This window comes from Temnothorax nylanderi, unplaced genomic scaffold (genome assembly GCF_030848795.1).
Source record: "Temnothorax nylanderi isolate EJ_2023f unplaced genomic scaffold, tnyl_v1.0 TNYL_tig0082_pilon, whole genome shotgun sequence".
Taxonomy (NCBI): Eukaryota; Metazoa; Arthropoda; class Insecta; order Hymenoptera; family Formicidae; genus Temnothorax; species Temnothorax nylanderi.
Window position 1 is genome coordinate 109,931 of NW_027249144.1, and position 22,443 is coordinate 132,373.

General features: G+C 42.2%; 1 protein-coding gene across 2 annotated transcripts in view; it reads left to right on the top strand.

Moving 5' to 3' along the window:
- The window catches only part of LOC139774521 (uncharacterized), a 144,203-nt gene that overhangs the window by 7,081 nt on the left and 114,679 nt on the right, over positions 1 to 22,443 (top strand). Inside the window, exon 1 of one of the 2 annotated variants that reach the window (XM_071709854.1) lies at positions 16,347 to 16,990. The exons of the other annotated variant lie outside the window; for it this stretch is intronic. The gene's annotated coding sequence lies outside the window, so the exon portion shown is untranslated. Of the gene's footprint in view, positions 1 to 16,346; positions 16,991 to 22,443 lie in introns of those variants that run through there. 2 annotated transcript variants of the gene reach the window in all.

Sequence of the window (22,443 nt, forward strand, 5' to 3'; positions counted from 1 at the left end):
GCCTTCGAAGGCGCGATATCGGGCTTGGACTCGAACCGGGTCCGAAATAGTCGTGAGCGCGGCGTTCGCGCCTCCCGGCCTACCGATACTTACGCAATTACGAGAGCGTACCCTCTTTTTCGGTCTCCTTCTTTCCACCTTTCCTCTCCAGGAAGCACCTTCCTCACTCGTCTCGCTCGGGCACGCGTTCGTTTTCGCTCCTGTTTCGCTTCGATGAGAGGCGCGTGCGAGTGCGTGTCCGTGCACTTCCGACCCAACTACTGGCCCAAGTGCCCCGCGCCACTTACGCGTTTTAGTGGCGAAAGGGTCCTCACGAGACGTTTCAACAGATTATTTTTTATCGGCGAGTATACAGAGAACGCATGCTCGCCATTTCCGTATCTTTGATGCTCGCTGTTTGCCAAATGTTAAAGTCGTTACGGCTAAATTGGAGTCTGAGAATTTTATTGTCCAGAGATACGTTCGCAAAGAATATTGCTCTCAATTGTTCGTCGTATCTCGCGGTCTTTCGTGATTCTTTATTTATCGAAGGATCGCACAAAGAACCCAGAGACGTAGATACGATTGAGCAACAAGTGTCCACGTATTATTCGTTTCGAAAGTCCAAGTGACGGAAGTGCATCCTACTCCGTGTTCGCGGAATTGCCACAGACGGTATTAATTGCTGAATCAGAATATAGGAAGCAGCCGTTGCGATTGGTGATTCACGATGCCTACATTTCGATTTCTATGTCAATATATGACGGGATATAAACTGTATATTTGCCTGCGCTAAATTGGACTAGTTTGTGTAGGTTGACAAAGAGAGACCTTGTTCGAGATATTCGAATGGAACCGCAAGTCGATATTCAGCCCGGTTACAAAGCTCCTACAAAAATACCGAAAGAACTATTTAGAAGTACAGGCGTGGGCATATCGAAAATATAATCTTGATCGAGCTCGTATTAAACCATTCATCAACTCACGCAATATCGATGACATTCGAAATTAATTAAACATTTAGAAGTGTCTAATTATTTGAAGTATCGGTGTCACCAATGAATTCTTTAAGACATGAAGTTCTCGCTTTTCGAATTGTATTTCGATATTTTTTAATCGGAGATGAGAAAGTCGAGTACAGTTTTTTTTTCTAAATGGACCCGGAATGAATGATGGCAATCTCATCTTCATCTTCATCTTTATCGAGAAAGTCTCTCGCTACGAGAAAGTCCCGTAACTGCGTAAGCCGTGGCGAATGCTGCGTCGAAACAATGACCGGTATTCGGAGCGTGCATTTATTTAAATCGCGAAGAGAGGCAAGTGTTGCTCCTTGCGCGCCGAGTACGCAGCGAAGAGGTTAAATATATCTTGGCCTGGCCTAACCGTTCCTCCTCCTATCCTCATTCCTTTCGAACGGCCGGTCTTTGCTAAGTCAGATTCGAGTGCAGGCACTTCTAGGCGAGAACCACGCGAGGGTCGCCCCGATGACGAATGATCAGCGAAGTTTCCAAGATTAGTTACGGGAAACCATTGCAGGGACCGTTTGTTCGTAAATCTCATTACTCACGGGTTAGGTAGACAGATCGCTTATCGCGTAGTCACGATGGAAAATGCTGGGATTTAATATCTTAATTAAATTATTCGCGGCGTATTCGTGCGAGATTTGTGATGTTAATGCGCATTTACGGTCTAGTTCTGGCGGTTTAACGTCATTGCTCAACGGTACCGCAGTTAATAGCGATCTGTTTAATTTGTATAAATATGTAATATGTATATTTGATATTCAGCGTTAATGCGCGCTTGTTGACAGAAAATCGAGCTCACAATTGCGGAATTGATTATTTTGAAAATTCATTGGATTAAATTTCGTAATTAATGCCGATGAGAGGGCAGCCGGAGGGGGTGATTATGCATACAGCCGCGTAGAATACCGCCCAAGGAAAATATTTGGGCCGGAAATTATGCGCGATATTTTCGCACTCCAATAATAAACTAAGCTACGCGCTCGCAGCGGATAACGGATAGCGGACCAAACGAATAATGATCGTTAAATTGGAGCTGACGAGCGCAGCTTTCGTTCGTCGACGCGTGATACTATCGTCGCGTGTAATCCCGATTTATTTCTCGCCCGATTTCAATTACGGGAGCCGTGCGCTGAATCATAAAGCTCTGCAACCCGTCAAATGGAAATAAATGCGCGTTGATAATTACGCGAATGTACTTTTGAAGCGATATCCACATTTTTGTGAAAAAAGCACACTCATTAGCTTCATATGCGAGCGCATCGAAAAGGTATCGATTGGATTATACGTCCAAAACTGTACAAAGGATTTTACATCCTATAATGGAAATAATGTATCGCGTTTCGTATAATTAAACATCGTGTAATTATACATTGTATAATTAAATATCAATTTATTTTTCGACGCGCTTGTTTATATGGAATTAACAAATATGTTTTTACAAAACTGCGGATATATTGCTTGGAAAAAAATCCCGCGCAGTTATTGAAGGCGTATTTATTTCTGTTTGACGGGTACGTAACACGAGTGTGCCATGTGATGTAGGTGAACGTTTTTTCACTTTGCACTCTTTAAAAAATACGACTGCAATTTGCAGCGAGTAAAATGCCGATGCGTCTGCGAAAAAATACGCGCGATAAGTGCCGCGGCGCGTACAAATGGGAAGTGTGCGGTTCGCCCGTGGGTGCTTGTACGATGTGGAAGGAAAAAAAAAAGGAGTACGAAAGTGCAAGTCGTTTGCGTAACGCGTGAGTTACTTACGGCGGCGTTCACACCGCCAGTTAACAGCGCAATGTGCGCCGGTTAAACAACTGTTACAGTCGTTCCACTGTTACGGCGCTTTAACAGCTCGCTAGCAATAATGTTCTACGTGACGTAAGATTGCTTAATAACCAATAAAAATATCCGAGGTTCGCTGACGTTTCGACAAATGCGTGGAAAAAGAAAAACGGCCGGGTCGTTCGTAAGATTTAAAGTTTCGCACGTTTGTCTTCCACATAGCTTTCAGAAAATGCAATGTGGGATATCACGAATCGAGACAAATTTGTGCTCGTCGACGATGACAATACAATTTCGCAAACGAACGAAGGAGCGTTACGCGGCGAATATGTGTGTGTGTAGGAGATTTCTCACGAGTGATGAAAGTGACTTCCCCGATCGACCTCTCCACACTCGATAACACCGACGTTCCTCTAAGGCTTCTGTTTATCACGGGTATCGCTTTACGGGATTGTTTGCGCAGATAGGCGGCCGGCAATCGGAGCCAAGGTTCGCTTTGAGAAAGTTACGGCCTCGACGACAGAGTCGAGTAAAAATTTTGATAGCGCCCACGTAAGGACGACGTAATAAGATAATAAGATTATACCCTCCGTTTTATAGAGATTACTTGTTGCGGTGTTCTTAAACGCAGCAATAAAATCAAATCCAATTTGAAATACGACATACACTCTTCTTGCCGGGGATGGATATAAAGAAAAACTAAAGGTAGAGGATATTTATTATTATATTAACGGAGATATTACGGTACTGGTACGCGAGCTACTTGTTTTTCTCTCTGAATTATAAAATTGTACGGATCGATTATGATGATTGGCAGCCAGATAGTTTAAGATTGTAAAAAAGATCCCAGATGAGACTGTGCGAAAGCGACATAATATTGCATAGTCATCTTTTCACGGCGATGGCTTTGCAACAGTTGTTATTTATCGAGTTTTCGAGCCGTTATGTCATACCGCGTTATTAGTCTATCATTAATCCGTATACCAATATGAAAACACAGATATTGGAAATTATACGTTGCGCGATGTAATCATCCCTCAATCATGCACAACTTTAAAAAAAAATAAGAGAAAGATACCCTCGTAACCTTCCAAATTGCAATTCGCACGCGTGATTAAGCGCAATATGCATAACTGCCCGCGACTATCACGTGCATTGTTGCATTCGTCGGTTTTCTCGAGGATTTTGTACAACCACCGTTAATTATAGCAATTGCTGCATGGTACGCATTATCGCGGAATGCCGTTATGCAAACGAGAATAGATTTCGCCAAATGGAGCGCGAAAAAGACAGAATGAGAGTAACGAAATATTGCAGCAAGGAGTACAGAGATCAAAAGGAGTCGAAGTCGGTCGCTTTCGACTCGGTCGCCGCAAATTCCGCCGTTCCGATTGCCGTTCGTTGACGAAGGATGTCGGCGGGGATCGGCAGGTTCTTCGACGGCTATCGTTACTTTACTTCCCACGACCGGATCCGATCCTAACGGCCGGCGGTGTCTCTAAACACGCCCGGCTGAAAAGGCGGAGGCGGTGCTGCGAGGCCGGATAAGTGTCGGGGTCCGTCTCCCTCGGCATGAGGCTAGAGCAGCTCAAGTGTTGAACTCAATTCCGTCAGGTTCAATCTCGCGTTCGTTTTCGAATCCCGTTCCGAACGGAAGTTACCGGACATCTCGCGTAACACATCAAATACAACGTATCGTCATAAGTTTCCGAAAAGTAGACATCTTCGTGATCCTCTCTATGTGCACAATAGACGGTCAAATGTTGCAATTTTTAACCAAATTTCTTCAGAGAGATAATTAATGAATTCTGGAGTTCTTCCAATGTACAACGTGATATAAATGTGATAAATATTGTACCAGGGAAAGTATATATAATATACAATTTTTTTTATTATTTTATATTACTGTATATAAAATATCATCACAATAATCATATCATTTATACTTTATAATCACAAATGTCGTTCTTTTCGTTAATAATAATTTCTCAAACAAAAAGTAACGATAGAAAATACACACACAATCGGACAAAAAATAAAAAGGTCCTTTCCACTTTTTATTCCATAAATATCGAGGGGAATATTCATGTTGCAGAGAATACTGCATTTCTGGCAACATTGTCTGGCGTGAGTCATCGCGGCGCTTCGCTGCGGTGAGTTACCGTTAACTCTTAGCACGACGACGTTGAATCCGCGAGCACGTGAGAACACGCCTTTTTGCCGTGCTCGTTATTTCCGTCAGCGAACTCGGCCTGGTTGTTTGTTTACGCAGCCCAAGCCTTTTTCGAGGCTCGACGGCTTTAAAGAAAACGCGAAGGGCACCAAACACATCCGAATGTCTCTGTTAGCTCGAAAACGTTGGGAGATAAAACGGCGTGCAGTTTACCGAAGCTTCCCGAGGTCTTTTTCGTTTGCGATATAGTTATCATTTCGCGAATTTCTCTCGCAATTTTGCTGAAAATTTCGTTCCTCCTCTGCACTGACAAAATTTCGCGCCGCCTTTACGTGAACATCAGTCTGCACGTCTCGCTCGGTGGTGGCGTAAGACGTTATGAAACGTGACGCGAGAGCATATAAAACGTCTCCTCAATTACGAGCTCGCTCTATTCAGACGCTCAGATGGCTCAGATGCGTCTTAGCGAAATTGGCTTTTCTTGTCTCGCGCGAATCCGAGGCCGGTTTAACCCTTTTCTCTACGTCGTATTAAGCCACTTTGTTGAACTTATTGACAAACGAGATAGGAATGTACCGTAATTGCTAACGTAAAGTAATGGTGCCGCAAGTTGAGAGAGTGGGGAGAGAGAAAGAGGTCTTGATCAATCGTGAAAATATTAGAAATTATCGTGAAGTTCATGAAATGATATACATAACGAGAAACAGTGTCAAAGTACTGAAAACTAGCATACTTTCTCTTAACTGCAACTTTACAAATTCAGAGTCGACTTTTTCCTAATAAAACTTTTATCTCTTAATCGTGATTTTTGTTCCAGTATTTGTTTCAAAAAATTTTATTTCTAGATATATTTTAAACATTGACTGACAAGATTGGTTGCGCAGAGTCAAATTTTACCGTTTAGCTGCATCGTAATGCTTCAGCAAGATCCGGTATGTCCATCCGGTATGCGAAAGGAGAGAGAGAAAGAGAGATTGAGATGCATGTTCTTTTTTCATTCATTTTTTTGCGGTTCGCGCGCATATTGTACTCGCGTGATCGCCCTTCGTAGTCGTCGTCGGGTGGTGCTAGTACGTACGAGAGGAATAAATTGCGTGGGACGTGATGCTTATGAAGGTAATTGAGCACGTGTCGCGTCGCGTTGATGAGCTATTATAAGGATCGCCGAGAATCAGCCGTCCTTATAAAAATTGTCCGTTCGCGCGCCCGCGCGAACGCGTTTGACAAGGGGACATTACGAGAGACGACGTCGTGCATCAAGACTTGATGGGCGCGAACGAGAGAAAATTACGCTACAAATTCGCACTCTCTCGCGAGGCGAGAGGACCAGCTGACGACTGGCGGCGCGGACAAAAGTATAGATGACGCCCGGAAAGACCTCTTTCAGGGTCGGCTGCCGTAAAGCGAGCGTAAAATGGCTTCCCCGCGCGAAGTACGTCATTGACCGAGGAACGAAGTCTAAACTCTGTTAGAGCAGTTAATTCAAAATATAATTACATAAAATAATTAAGATTTTTAAGACTACGCTATTTTTATATTGAGAGCTTTCCAGCAAGTGACACAAGTCGACACAAACGTCGTTTTATTTTTTTTTGCAATGAGTAACAAAGACAAAACGACACTTGTGTCGACTTGTGTCGCTTGCTGAAAAGCTTCCATTGTTAACAAGTTTTGGACGGGTCTTCTCGAATTCGTTCGCTTCAGGCACGAAGTGTGCGAATGCGGCCCTGTCGCCCGTATCTTCTTAAAACCGTAGCAGCCCATCTTGTGTAAATTACTCGACAGTTGTCATATGGGGTCCCTCGCTTCCCTCAGACGCTCCCGCATGATATCGCTTTGAAGTCTAAAACCAAAGAACCGCGTGAGATCATTCGCACCACGTAGGTCGGCATCGCGTGCATCCGGGACAAAGGAGTAGCGAAACGTAACGTGTAATATGTAAATGCAGAAACTGAGTTAAAACAGATGTTTTACTGAGATGATTATACACAGTGATATGCGAAAAGTCGGTTTATAGTCAGCGACTTAGACACAAAGAATCGTATGTTAAAATTTCGATGTAAAACTACGTGAAAGAAGAGATCTCACGCGCGCATACGATACGATTTTGATTTGAGGGAATAAAAAAAGGAGTAGAAAGATTTATTTATCTCGTGTGTGCACGTGTATTAATTTTCAACGACGTAACTTTCGGTTATTTTCGACGTGGCTGCGACGTGGGACGCGATACCCTCTTACCTTATGCCATTACCATCGTCGTAAAGTACGAGCCCTTAAGGGCAGCCGCGGGAAAACAATTTTTGCGGCCGCTCTTTCAGAATCGGCCGCCCTTCCCTTTTAGCTCCGTTCCGGGATTTACAAGCGGTCGTCGCGAGCGGCGAGAGGGCGCGGAATTATTTATAATAATTACAAACATGCGAAAAAAGTTTCGCCGTTGCCCGGTCCGTGCCGCGCCTGCAAGTGAGCGAAACACGCGAGAACGGTCGTTCTCGCACCACGTGCGTGGACCAAATGTAACGCGAGACGCCGGGGATTAATGCCTCGCCATTCATTACAAACTTCTGACGTGTACGTCTTTTTTTACACGTGATCGGCTTCGAATTCGTGCGAGTAAGAGAGGCGGAAGCAATCGGGACGAAAAACAAGCAAATAAGAGAAAGAGAACGTATGAATGAAAGAGAAGATTCCCAAAAAAATTCATAGCTTTACAAGAAATCTATTAAATTAGATAAAAATTAGATAAAAATTAAATCAGATAAAACTAATAGTAGAAATGAGAATGCCATTTTTTAAATTGCACATTATTTTACGTGCAAAAAGGCACGTGGTACTTGAAGAACCGCTAGCACTTGGAGTTAGGAAGCATGAAATTGGGGTCTCTTATTTCGGAGAGGCTCATCCACCCCACGACGTTAACTCGGTCCAGTTTAGGTCTCAACCGCGGCACGAAGTGCGCGGTACGGCGTTATGGAGCGTCTTTTATCACCGCGAAAAACGTTCTCACGCGAAACGAGTTTCGTGCGTTTGTAAACGGCGTTCTTTCCGTTTCGGTTTTTACTCTGCCCCGACATGTCGCTCTAGTTAACCCAATTTAGCGCGATGAAAGGAGGAACGTAGCTCCCTTTTGGTTTTATTACAAAGATATTAGGGTGATGCTATCTTAATAGGGACACCTTATCCGGGCATTCAAAAGGGAAGCGCGATTAAGCGATTACGATTTGCACATTTCACATTTACATAATTTCGTGCGTTCTACTCTGATTGAAATCTCGCACGAGGTCGCGTTTCCCAGAACAATAACTTTCGAAAGATCGCTACGGATATTCGATGTATCGCGCGAGAGTATCAGTGCCGTTGCTGGGTCGGTCTGTGCCCGCAAATCATTATCTTTAATTCATCGTCAAAAACCCGCGTCAGGTAGTAATTACGATCGCGCATACGTGCGTGTACACGCGGCGTTGTGGCACGTGCGTCAGCCGGACGGGCGCCAGCACGTGCAACGCCGAAATGGGGTCTACGAAGAAGACGCGCGAAGGCAGATTGTGCGATCACTTTCGCGAATGCGTATTCCGTGTATCTCCTTCTTTATTAAAATATTAATGAGTTTTACTCTCTGGAAATAACGATAAAATTCTCAGTTAAATATAGCTTGGAGTGATAATTTCGACCGTCATCCACCTGCCTCGGTTTTTTTCTCATGAAGAGTTAAAGAATAATAATACGATCTCTCCGCGCGCGGGATGGATATTATTTAGAATGATAAGAGCACGCACTCCGCGTGTATTCATTTATAAGTTTTACTCTTCGACAACGACTCTCGATAATAAGATTCCCCGGTAAACACGGAGTGTGTCTCTCTCAATGGACCTTCAGAGACCCGAGAGAGCTTTACTTACCGAGTGCGCGGTACTCGGTGATAAAACTCTCCCGAGAGTGGACACCTCGCCTTAGCCTGGAGGTCCAACTGGACGGGATGGAAATATTTGACTCTTGCCCTCTCAAATACACGCACAGAAAGGGACTAACTCTTCCGTGCGCGCGCGAGCGCGCAGAGCGAGCAACTCGTGAGCGCACGCATGCACGCACGCCTTTACGTTCGCATATGTACCTGCGCGGGTCGCACGTGTTGTATGCCGGTGTCGCTCGGGCTTGACTTATGTGTGCAGCAGCTGCAGCACCGCAGTGTCATTGACATCGGCGGCGCACACCAGTTTCCACGTCGCGCTCACTCACGCAGCCAACCAGCCAGCCAGTCAGCCAGCCAGCCAGCCAGCCAGCCAGTCAACCAACCAACCTACCTACCCACCACCACCATTACCACCCGGCTCTTGTCCTCCTACCGATCGTACATTACACGCGAGGACGATTATAGCCCCGGCATGCTAACCGGCTGGCTGATGTTCGCTGTTCGCGCTCGCGCGCGATGATCCTCCCGCCCTTCCTCCTTATTTCTTTAAACTTACTTGGCGAATTCGCTTCGGACTATCTTACGGGTTCCTCTCTCTGCTCGTCTCGACCTTCCGAAACTATGCGCAGCTATCGATAACGCGATCTCGAGAAATTATAACGGTTCAGTATTTAATATTGTATTATTAAGTTCGCGACGCGAGAAAAAGATCCTTCCCTCGATAGTCCTCCTTATTTTTCTCTCTCTTATCATTTATCTTCCCTCTACTTTATCAGCTTTGTCGTCTGAGAGAGTTGCACGTCCTGCTCGTCGAATTAAGGGGCCTCACGTATGAGTGTGGGTGACATGGGTTCCTTTTCGGGCGGCTTGCATGGCGATGATTTATTCCGCCGCATCCGAGTGTACTTTGTACTTTTCACGACACTGACTCTCGCGCGCTGTTACTCGAGCGAATGAGAAATTCCGGTCGAATTGAAAACGGCACAACATCGTATTCGGGGAAAACGGAGCACGGAGAAGTTTAAATTGAGATTTACATTGTAATGATTTTACATTGTTATGATCGCGTTCAACTTCTTCGAAGAGTATAAATTTAAATGTATAATAAAATACTTCTGGGTTTATTAGGATATGCTAAATCTATCTGCATAAAATATTTCAACGTCCTTCGACGTTTTTGTAACAGGAATCATTCAATTGCTGCACAATGGCGACGAAAGTGAGAAAGTGAGAGGGAGGGAGTAGGACACAAAAATTTTCCGAGTCAGACTTGATGAGATGAATCGAGGTGAATACCGAGAACGTAGTAGAAAACACGCCGACAGCGGAACGATAATTTTGTTTAGTATGGAAATTGCGGGAACGTCGTGAATGTAATTTTGGAGGGGCAATGCGCAGGCAATAGATGATGAGAGCGACGAGGATAACTTTGGATGATTCATACCGAATGATTATGTGAACGAAAGTAGATTACAATCTCTTCGTCTTTTAATACCTTCTTTATTCAGAAACATTAATTCCGAATGATGGATACAAGCGGTACGTTCTTTGAAACATTAGAGTTTAAGAGGTATGAGTTTTAGACATGTAAAATTCTAACGTATAATAAGAAGAGAGATGCCAATGACACCGCAATGGAATATGAGTCACGTGTCAAACGCCAGCCCGATTCTAACTCGGGCCTCTTTCTCCAGGAGGTCGTTCCGACTTTAGGATTCCACGCATCTCGCTCGCCATGACGTGCTCGCGCGCGGACAAGCTTTCCGAGACTTACGGGCGATCATTTTTCAAGCGCCTTCTTCCAGTTGCCTCTCTCGCTTTCTTTCTCGCTCTCGGCGGAGTTAGTCACGTCTAGTCACCTCCTGCCAGTCCGGGGTGTCTTCCTTTAGTCGCTTTCTTTCTCCTCTCGCCTCGCGCCTGACTTCGCATCTCCGGGCGGCCGAGTTGCCGTTCCTGTTATTCTTATTTCCGCGCTGACTCGACTCTCTCTCCCTCTCTCCTCTTCCAATCTTGCTCCTGTTTCGTCTTTCCCTACACTGCGCCTCGCTCCCTTCTGCCATCGTCGAAGTCTATTCCCATTCGCCGAGCGCGATAGCGCGCGGCAGCGCTGCCGGAACTGGTCCATCGGGGAAAGATTCTTCGGGTAGGCAGGTCGAATCGGAGAACCGCGACTTTAATCTCGCTGCCAGCGTACATTCCGGATTCCAACGACTCTTACCGTTGACGAGGTCTCTCTCTCTCTCTCTCTCCTCGCGAACCGTATCGAACGTCGAATGATAAAGATTTCCGACCGCGAAGGCTACGATTCGCATGTCCTTTCCTCGCGTTCTGAGATAAATAAATGTCTCCGGCACCTGCTTCTTCAGCCTTCGACGCACAGTATTCCGACGCGTTGCATCACAAATTATTTTCGCCCGGAGTGCGTGATGCAACTTCTAGAAATACGCGTTTGCAGGTCGGTTTGCGTTCTATATTAATCGTCGAAAAATCAACGTCGCGTTGTTTAATCTTAATAATTCGTAAACCTTCACTCAGATCAGATTAATTTTTACGGAAAAAGTAAAAGATAGAACAAAGCTTCCGCGAAAGGTTCTCAACGCGAAACGAGACGATCGTTCATTTGAGAATTACGAAACCGGTTTGGCGCCTTTCCGCGCTGCCGAGGGAGTTATTGAATCGTCGAATGTGCCGGTGCATTGTTAACCAGGCCGAATGGCAGTCCTTTGTCCCAGATGAGTACGTTTTACCCGCGCGACGGATCATTGGCACCGACGATGAATTCGAGAATTCCGGCCTGTATACTGCCGCCAAGACGGTCACTGACAAGTGCCCAAATTATCCCTCTCCCCCTTTCATATAATCATGGAATAATTATAATTAGAAATATATTTCTATTTGGAAAAATTACAATTTAATTTAATATTATGAAAAATTTTAAATATAAAAGTATTAAATATTGTCATAGTGAATTTTTCGATTTTATCTATCCACGTGATACTGCAAGTTAAGTCTGTTTTCTTGAAAATACAAACTTTTATTTCGGAAGGGTGAAGACGGCCCTGGCGCTGCAATCAGCTGGTCCAGTCCCAGCACTGTTGCCAGACGTATCCTTCCGCCGTCGGAGACTGTCCCATGCCTTTTTTTGCTTTATCCCGAGTCTTCTATATTCGCATCTACAGAAGTGCGTGCGCCGACACGCACGAACACGCTCGAGCGCGCTCGCACAAGCGCGCGGCGGTCGTGTACATAAATGGTCGTCGTATCCCGCCCCATCTTCCTCTTTATATATATCCCACTCGGCGAATTCTTCTGCGAACGATTTTTGCGTGATTATCGTGAATTCTACTTAAGCTATTTATTTAGCTTTCAACACATTGTCATTTATCATCGCGTTATAAATGCATTTATAAATTCACGAATGACACGTACACGTTTGATATTGAAAGGCGTAATGCAATTGCTGGATGTACAGTCCATGATAAATTCGGTATCTGCTTTTCTGTATTGAGAGTCCGCAGCTGAGATAGAATCTTGCGCCAGTCCTTACGGACTGCTCTTTCCACTTAAGACGGGCGCGAAACAAACAATTTACGAATAAGAACGGATGAAAAAATTAGATGGAACGCACGCTCGTTCTAATCTCCTGAGAAAATCCTTGGGAATCTAAAATTCTGATTCGGCATGATATTTGCAAAGAAAAAAGCGTTGTTTACGGCGGCGAGTGAAACTCTGTAGAAAAAGAAGTCGCGGCGCAACGGTCCTCGCAGAAGTTTTAAAGTGATTCTCATACCCTGTGTCAATGTGTGCGTGCATGCTTCTGACTTCCTGTCGGAGGATTATTGGCGTGAAATAAAGATTGCACTCCCCGCGCGTTCGTGCGTGCGGGGAAGAAACGCGCGGTGCGTGGGATAAGAATGTGATACTTGCATACATCTCTATACTTATCTGTCCGCAGATTACGAATGAATTTTTTTTAAATCCGCTACTTAAGGAGGTTCCGTCACTACAACAAAATGCAGAGAGTTTCATGAAATTTTAATATGTTCTGGAATGCAAAATAGAATTATGTGAATTTTTTGGGAATTTTTCACCGTCCCGTTTTGAAAAAAATCTACTCCAAAAATTTTAAAATTTAAATTTTTGGAGTGGATTTTTTTCAAAACGGGACGGTGAAAAATTCCCAAAAAATTCACATAATTCTATTTTGCATTCCAGAACAACATATTAAAATTTCATGAAACTGGCTGCATTTTTAACATAGGTTTTTATGGGAAATGACATATTGCATATACCTTCAGAATGAAATAAGTGCAAGAAAAAATGCAAATGATAAGGAAAAAAAATATGCACATGTAACTTAATAATTTACAAATAAATGAGCGAAAGAAAGGGGAAGGTTACCGCACATTTCTTAGAAAAATTAATTATTAAAGCATAAATTGCTTGATTTTTCGTCTGCTAGACTGCCACGGTCGTGAACGACGTGAACAGCAGCACGCATTATACACGCGGCGACCAATCAGAGCAATCCCTTTCATTCCCACTACTTCAAACGCTAGTGCGCTGTTGCCAAAACCCCCGCGTCCCACTACTCCCCCCGATGAAGCAACCGAACCTCCTTAAGCTTATCTCTGCATTATTATTTAAGTAAGTCAATGGTTTATTATTTATTAATTTTATGTATTAAATGCTTTCCTGCGTCGAGTACAACTTCAAATACTTTTGCACGTAGGCGTAATCATTCTTAAACGAATTCACAGCTGTATTCTTTAATGTTCTTTAACGTCAGCTACACAGGCTTCCCTAATGAAATTTCGGCTAAGTTATTACGATAGTCCGTGTCGATTTGTGGGAGTTTCTAACTGCTTTCCGTGACACGATTCGCCCGTTTAATTCACCGCTAATGACTCCGCGACGGCGGAGCCGGGCAAAACCCGTCCGACTTGCGGCCGCGTCTCTTTTTTCCCTATTTTCAGCACGTTACTTTCACGTGGAAGAGACTTTTAAGCCGTCTGCGTCCGTTTATGCAACGCCCCGTCGACTCTTCACGGTCGTGATACTCAGTAAACCGCCGCACCGCGGTCTACGTGGAAGTAGTACAAGGAGCCATCGGGTGTTTCAACGTTTTATGGAAAACATCACCGATGCTATTTATTTCCCACGAGGAAACACCGGACACGCAGTCGCTTTGCTCCAAGACTACGTGAGAACGGAAAACCGATTTTCTCCTAACCGTCGCGTGTATATTCTTTTTCAAAGAAGCTCTCTCTCTCTCTCTCTCTCTCTCTCTCTCTCTCTCTCTCATCGAATGTAATGATAAAAGTTTTCGAGACTCGGGAATCCGCACAATTGTATCTTCCGGATCGGCAGCTTCACGAATACAGCGATACACAGCGATTGTACGATAGTTATGAATACTTTACGAGAAATTTATGTTTCTTCGATAAGAAATATCTTGAAAGAGGTCCTCGCTTCTTTAGGAATGCTCCTTAGTTTATGACTGCGACGCAAATGTTTTATGAGTTGTTTATGAGTTGTTTATTACGCAACGCTTGGTCGCGAAACAGTCATAAAGCTTTGATATAATATTGGCTGATAATACGCTTAGGGTGCAACAGACTGCAGGTTGAATACGATACGACGGTGTGCAGCGATGAAGGTATTTTTCAGGCGTTTTACTGTGTTTGCTATCTCGATCGATTGCAGAAACACAAAGACATAGGCCCTCGCATAGGCCGCTAGGTGAAATGGTTTGGCACTTTGTACAGGCACGTTATCAGCGTTTACAAATTCGGTTATACATAGGCTTTATTACTAATTATATTGTCTATGTGATAATTGAATTGTGTAATATTATGTTTCTGTTTATGACTTGTTGATTAATCTACCTGACTTATAATCGGAAAAACTAAGGACCATGCAATCTCGCCCAAATAAATCTAAATTTTTCTATTGTCTTTTCTATTATTTTTAAAGTTATTATTTTATTGTTAAATATCTTGCAAACTGATGACGTACTCAGCGAATGCGAGAAGCAAAGACGATTATACCTGTAAAACTTTATGGTTAAGGTATACGACTGTTATAAATCACTTTGTAATGTTACATACGATGAGATAGTTATTAAATTTTACGTTATTAAACGTTCTTGTTTCAAATTATATAAAAGTTAAATTATTAATAAATAAAGATGGAGATTATGAAAAATTAGAAGAAAAATTGATTTGTTGTAAAAATAAATATAATTAATAATCAACGTTATTTTTTATTAAATAAATTATTTGAAATATATTACTTGACAGTAAAACACGAGATATAAACCATAAAGGAATCGAAATAAAAATATTTTAAAAGTTTGAGTAGATGATGTACTATGTAACATAAGAATTTATGACACAAAAATTAATCAAATAGAATTATTAAGTATACCTTCGTGGTATTCTCAATTAAGTTTCCTGAAAATATTTAATAAATTGACAATTATATTAATTCCAAGAAATATTTAAATATTTTTACTAATTTGTTCCAGCCTATATCCATTTCAAGGTAATAGATCTGTAACCTTTACCTCTATTGGCCGGTTTGTAATAGATCTGTATAAGATGTTACATTTATATTTTCGTGCTTTTAACTTGATCTATATACATAATATTTTATACGTATATCCATACATATATATATCTGATATAATTTTCACGGAGATCTATTATCTTAACAGAATAAAAAATAAAATGTCACTCAAATGCGATGCCCAGCAGCGAAGTTGCGACTATATTGAAACTATGTCGAATTATCAAACAGATATTTATTGTACATAAATTATAATAATGTATTTTTTAATTTTAATATCTAGAGGGATAATTGTTGCCCGCACATAAAATAATTATAAATGATTATGCAAGCAAGAAATGAAATAAAATAATAATGATTCACTCATTCCATGGTTGCTCCGTCGTCGTTCGATGCCTGCCAGGTTTCTTCTTTTCAGATTCACCATTGCATTTGTACACCACATTGCACAAGACCCGCGAAACATATTTAATTTACGATTGCGCGTACTAATTATTGGAATAACCGCGCGGCACTTTACAATTGTATGTCGCGGAATCGAAATCCCGTCGAAACAATCATGAAAATAATGTAAAAAAAATTCAAAGTCCTATGATCGGTTCAACATCCACGAATTTTGCAAATTAACACAACGAACAAAATCAAATCAAACGGCGGGGAGTTTTAACAAATCATAAATGAAAAGAAATACTTTATAGCCATTTCTTATTCTTCCATTCTTTAGTTTAGTGAAACGAATAAATCGCGCGATTTATTTACTTCGATAGACGGTGCTTCACACGCTTACATATACGTCATACGTGACGTCACGGCGTGGCGTCCGCATCGTGTTACAAAGTCGCGTAAACAAGGTCGCCGGGCGTTATCATTCGCACAGTGAGACTCGAGCCGGCGCGGCGCGCGGCGTTAGTATCTCTCAATCCGTCACCGTGGCAAGTAACGGGAGACATCAAATGCGATTATTTTCTACGAACAATTAGCCTGTCCATTAGCACGTACGCTTAATTAACTCCCGTGATTAATAACTATAAATCTTGTGATTGCTTTTACGCAATTATTCCGCATGATTTTATTTTCGAGCTTTTTGATCGGAAACAGAACGCGCCTCGCGTATGAAACTTCAAATTAAGCGTGATGGTGATACATTTAGCTAATAAATACTCTTTAGAGTAGAAGAGAAACTCAGCCCGTATTTTAATAATTATCGATTGCGTGGTACGCGTTTGTACATTTGCGATTTGATAAAACCATTTCTCGTCATTTTGAGACTTTATTATTGGTACGCTGTTGGAACGGATGATAGACGAGCGGCTAATAATCGCAAACTTTCTACCTTTTTCGCATTATTTTTTCATAGTAATGAACAATAATAGGATGCGCGTCGCGTGCGATTAGTGTCGAGAGTATCAGGCAAAGCGCCGTGATTATCCTATTCCAGTGATTTAGTACGGCGCGATTGTAATTAAATATCTTTCGCGAGTGTTGTGTTGTATGAATGTAACGATGAATCTGAGAGAAGGAGACCTGGGAGGCATCGAGCAATGACGGAGCAATCATGAGGTAACTTATTAATTATAATTATAATTTTATTTCATTTATTGCATAACCATTTATAATTATTTCATGTACGGGCAGCAATTATTGCTCTAGATATTAATTATTCTGTACCTTTTGCTATAATTTATGTATATTTCTGTTTGATAGTTCGACATAGTTTCAACATAATTGCAACTCCGCCGCTGCGCATCATATCTGTGGGATATTATTTATTTTGTTAAGATATAGATCTCTGTGAAAATTACATATGTGTATAAATCGATTTAAAAGCATAAAATATAAATAAATGTAATATATCTCATACAGATCTGTTATCTTGGAACGGATAAGCTCTAAAACAAATTAGTATTAATATTTAATCTTGGATTTAATATAACTGTCAATTTATAAAACATTTTCAGGAAACTTAATTGAGAACACCATGAAGGTATAATTAATAATTTTAATATATATTTATAGCGTAACTTCTATGTCACGCTTCTACGTAGAATAGAATATTTTTTTCTTATTGTTAGAATATAAAAGTTTTACTTGAGTCCTTCATGACGTTCACATCTCATGAACGATAAAGATTGGAACAAGATATTTTTGTATTCTTTGTATATATTTCTTCTTTATATATTTACGAGAAATAAAGATAAATATGTATATTATTTATTAAACACAGTAGGGAATAATAACTAATTTAATTATGCCTTACTTTCTCTTCCTCATATATTTTTCAAGTAGTTTGGTTTCCATATGCTTCTAAGATTAAATGTTATATAAACCGATATGAGAAAGCAACATTTAGAAATTTTCTTCGCGATATGCATTTCAAATATAAAATATTTTACTGTCAGGTAATAAGGTTTCAAATAATTTATTGAATAAAGAAAAGCGCTAATAATTATTAATTGTATTTATTTTTATACCGAGTAAGTCAATTTTTATTCTAATTTTTCATAGTCTGTCCATCGTTATTTATTGATAATTTGATTTTATATTTTGTTTAAATACATTTAATAATCTGAAATCCAATCGCTATCTTTAATGACGTCAGATTTCTTGGAAATAGATTGAAATCTATATATATATATATCGAATCGTTTGTGTCTTTTGATATAAAACTTTATTTATTTTATATGATAAACCACTTTTCGATATGATATATATGTAACAATTATAAATACTGGTTAAAAGCCTCATATCCAAGAAATGCCGAAATTAAATAGTAGGTACCCAATATTGGAATGAGGTAAGTCTCTGAAGCCAGCGTTGGAAAATTTAGATCTTCGACAAATATTAGCTCATGACAGTCATGACGGACGATCAGTGTTCCTCCTCTGATTACGCAGCATTTCGTCTCGGACGACGACGAAAGATAGAACCGTCGATGAAAATGTGTACACGCTCAAACGCGCGGCGCTCAAATTTCGGAAGCAGGTGGTTAAAGCGTTTGAGCCGGTAAGCGAACCCGGCTTCCTCTCTACCTTCGGGCGCGGTAACCACTCGATCACGAACGACCGACACAAAGGCTTCTGGCTTATTCCGCCGAGCGACTAACCATCGTCTTAAAGGACGGGTTTCTCACATGAAGAAACTCGACGGTCTTAGCTTTTTCGATTATAGATCGGGTAAAATAGTTGCAGTAACGTCACGAAGGGAGATACGAGTTTTTTTAAATTATGTTATAAATTAATCGATGCAAATTGAGATGTAGAATTAAAATATATAGTCGTTTCTATTTAACAAATAATACATCCGTGTATTATACATGAGTTCTTTCCTAGAACAAATCTTACATTAAAATTTTATTTACATTACTAAAATCGTGCGATACATGTTGGCATCATCCGTGTTTGTCTCGACTTGATAAGTATCTTACGAGTGGACGCGTCTGGAACCGGCTTAAGAATGATACGCATACATTCTCGTGCATTGTTTCAAAACTTGACGAAGAACCGAAAAGCGATCATTGCGCTTTTTTCTGAAAGCAACCGAAAGAATTGACGTTAATTATCCGTTCATAAATCGTAGTGGACATTCCGGGCGGCTAATTGCGCATCTTTGCTCAAACTGACATTGCGTATGCATAATTATGTAAATATTTCGTACGGTTCCTTCTTTCGAGCGCTTTCTCCTCCTCCTCCTCCTCCTCCTCCGTGAGATCGTGAAGCTCCTTTGTCCCGCGGGCACGGTCGATTCCAATAATTACGCAAGCAAGAACAAGAGAACAAATCGTGGAACGCATCGGCGCGCGCGTCGGCTTTTCCAATCTATCCGTCGGTCGACTGATTGTTATCGGGCTTTCGGGAGTTAGGCATTTTGTACGAAGCGCCGGTCCGGTCCAAATTAATGTCCGGCTCAGGGCCAGGACCGGTCAGAAACTGCTCTCTCTCTCCCGCTCCCGCTTCGTTCGTCGGGTTATTAGTACGGCCCATTGTCCACGATTGCCGTAGCCTGGGACGGTGATCCATAACCATCGTTGCTGGGAACACGAAGGATGTGCCGCCGCGCCGCGCCGCGTCCGCGGACGGAGGGCTACGTTTACACCGCGAGCGAAGGTCGACTCCCGTTGTGGGCGAGTGTGTAACCCGACGTTACCTGTTTGCCTGCACCGGTATATATATATATCCGGCCGGTGCTCTGCGGTCGTGCGTCCGGATGGACGGAGAAACGTATCGAACGTATTAAATGTGCAAAACGCGAGGCACAGGATGCTGCGTAATTTTCATCCTCTCGCCGCGTCCTCCCGGGGAATCGTCTGCGTGACTCCGGACGATTACGTGCCGTTTCGTACGTTTCGAGGATACGGCGTTATTTTAATCGTGTTCGCCGGATGTCGCAAATCAGTCGCGTTATTCGACACGACGCGCCTTCGGGATATATTCTTTTCTCCTTTGAAATAAATCGGCACGTCGTCATTGTAGCGCGCGGATACATTCGGCGCATCGGTTCACCCTGTCCTGCCCGCTCCGGTTCCCTTGCCTTCGTACGTCGTTGTCGCCGCCGATGTAGCAACCTTGTCACGCAGGGGTATTAAATAATTAAATGCATTAACCGGTCGATCGTGTTTGCGTCAAGTTCGCGCGGTCCTCTGTCTTGTTTGGCGTATCGCTAATATGTCTTGCGTGATATTGATTAATGGATATTGGGTGCGCGTTTGGGCGGCGTGTCTTACGTTGGGGACTACATATTTTTTAGTACGATTACTCTTAGAGCGATAGGGAGAAAAATTACGTACATAACACATTTGAAAGAAGTACAAAACTGTGTTGACCTTTTGTAAACAAATATCTTACACGTTGCTGAAAGAATGAACTTGCTGTTCTTATATAAAGTTGATGGATTATCCGGTCTGACAGTAACCAGACATCGCAGGTAGTATAGGATCGTATCGAAATTAGTGACGCGCATCGTCGATTCCACACACGGACATTACCGCGATTATGTAAGTAGATACGTTGATATTAGAGATCGAAAGTTCCTTGTCGTGGGTCAGTGAGAGAAAAGTCATTGATACCTTTCACCAACCGTTGACACACTCGTTTGAGATGGTCAACGGCGCGCTTCTTGTACAAATATCGCGTACAAGTGCTGCTCGTTCCACGTGAGCGGAATAGACAAGGAATAAACGCATACTTAAGTCTCTCAATAATTCGCCCTTTACTCGTTCCAATTTAATTCAAGATATAAAAATTCGAAAACCGTTTCTACAATTTTATTAAATATAAAGGTAATAATAGCGATGTAACTTTTCAACTTTAATAAATCAAAGTAGGGCCTCTCATCCGTTGGGATTTGTACGTAGACCTCCATATGTAGAGAAAATTTCTCTTTTCCTCCGGGACTACTTTTACTGTTATCATCCACAGGGGTTCATTATTCCTAGAGGTTTCGATAATGTTGCATCAAGGCTGTAATTGCTATTACGCCTTTGTGCTAAGCAAAGAGAGCCGAGGTAAGCCTATAGCTCTCTTAATGACTGGTTGTTTAAAAATAAAAACGTGGCGAAGGTCACTGACATCGAAGTGTGACGAATCCATGAACGCGGCGAACGGCCAACCTTGGATGCTGACAAAGTGTGAGAAAGCAGCTGGAGTTCGTCGATCTCGGAGAATCGCGCGGCTTCGTTAACCCTGAACGAATAACGAGGTGGTTGTGACATCTCGAACCGTATGGGGTACGTAACACCCCTGGCTGAAATCCCGGTGAATTCGCGATGAAAGACTGTTTGAGAATAACTAAAGACTCCGTTAAAAAATAATGATTTATTAATTACATCTAATTAGATAGACAAATAGTGCAGATATAATTGACTAATAATCGTTATTTAATGATAAGGCGACGATTATTAAGTTAGTAGACAACGTGGGAGGTTAACGATCGATCGTTCAATATTTCACGAGAGACGCGATTCGAATTGCGTATTGGCTTATACGCGAGGTGCGCAACGCAACCTATACGTAATATTTATTCGAAATTAATGAACGCGGCTTTCGTTAAGTTTTCGCGCGGTAGTCGGAAACAGGTGAGCCCGCGTTCCGGCTGACATTGTTGATGTACGCCCTTTGAATCGTGCAATCATTCAAGATTCAATGCCTGTAATTCACGGAGCCGGGACGTGTGAGCGCTTAATGTTAAGCTATGCTAATGGAATGCGTTTCGAGCTTCCTACACTGTCGGCGCGGCGGCGAGGAGAAATATCGCCGCATTATGCGTATATATTTCGCATACTGCGCACCGTGCGCGGGCGCGAATGCAGGTTAAAATCACCGGAGTCGGCTGTCAGGTTCGCTATGAAAAGTGCTGGTAACCGGCGTCGGAAGATTAACTGCCCGTTCGTGATAAATTTAATGACCGCACTTAACCGGGCTTCTCGTGTTCATATTTAGTATTGTTACCTATCGAAACGTCATTCTCGCATTTTTACGCGAATCCTACAAGCGTCCTGCAAAGTCTCTCTTTGTTACACGCGCGCGTAATTGCATTCTTATTTTTAAAAAGAAAGACGAATGAAATTTTAATGTCGAGTTGACAACGATTGGATTCAAAAGATCTTGTGTTCGTCGTCAGTGATAATGTCAGGGTTAACGAACGGAAATGAATGGCATAATGCAGGGATATTTTCTCTGTTCCTGACGCATAGATCAGTATAAAATTAATTACATATTGCGGAGGGATTATTGCAAGCGGATTTGTCATGATGGATTGTAAATATGGACACGAGGCCGTAATGACGTTCGATTAGCATTGTTATTACTCGGCGAGTGAAACGCCACGTCTAAGCGATATAATCGATCAGCGTTGCACAAGGGCTGGCTATTAGTAGTAGTCATTATATACATCTGCGTTACCTAAACGCGGTCATCGACCGAGTTTCCCCGCAAAAGAAACGACGTTGCTAGAACGAGATTACTCGGTACGCATACGTTTAAATTAGTACAGTTCAATTATAGTGCGGACGAATAGAA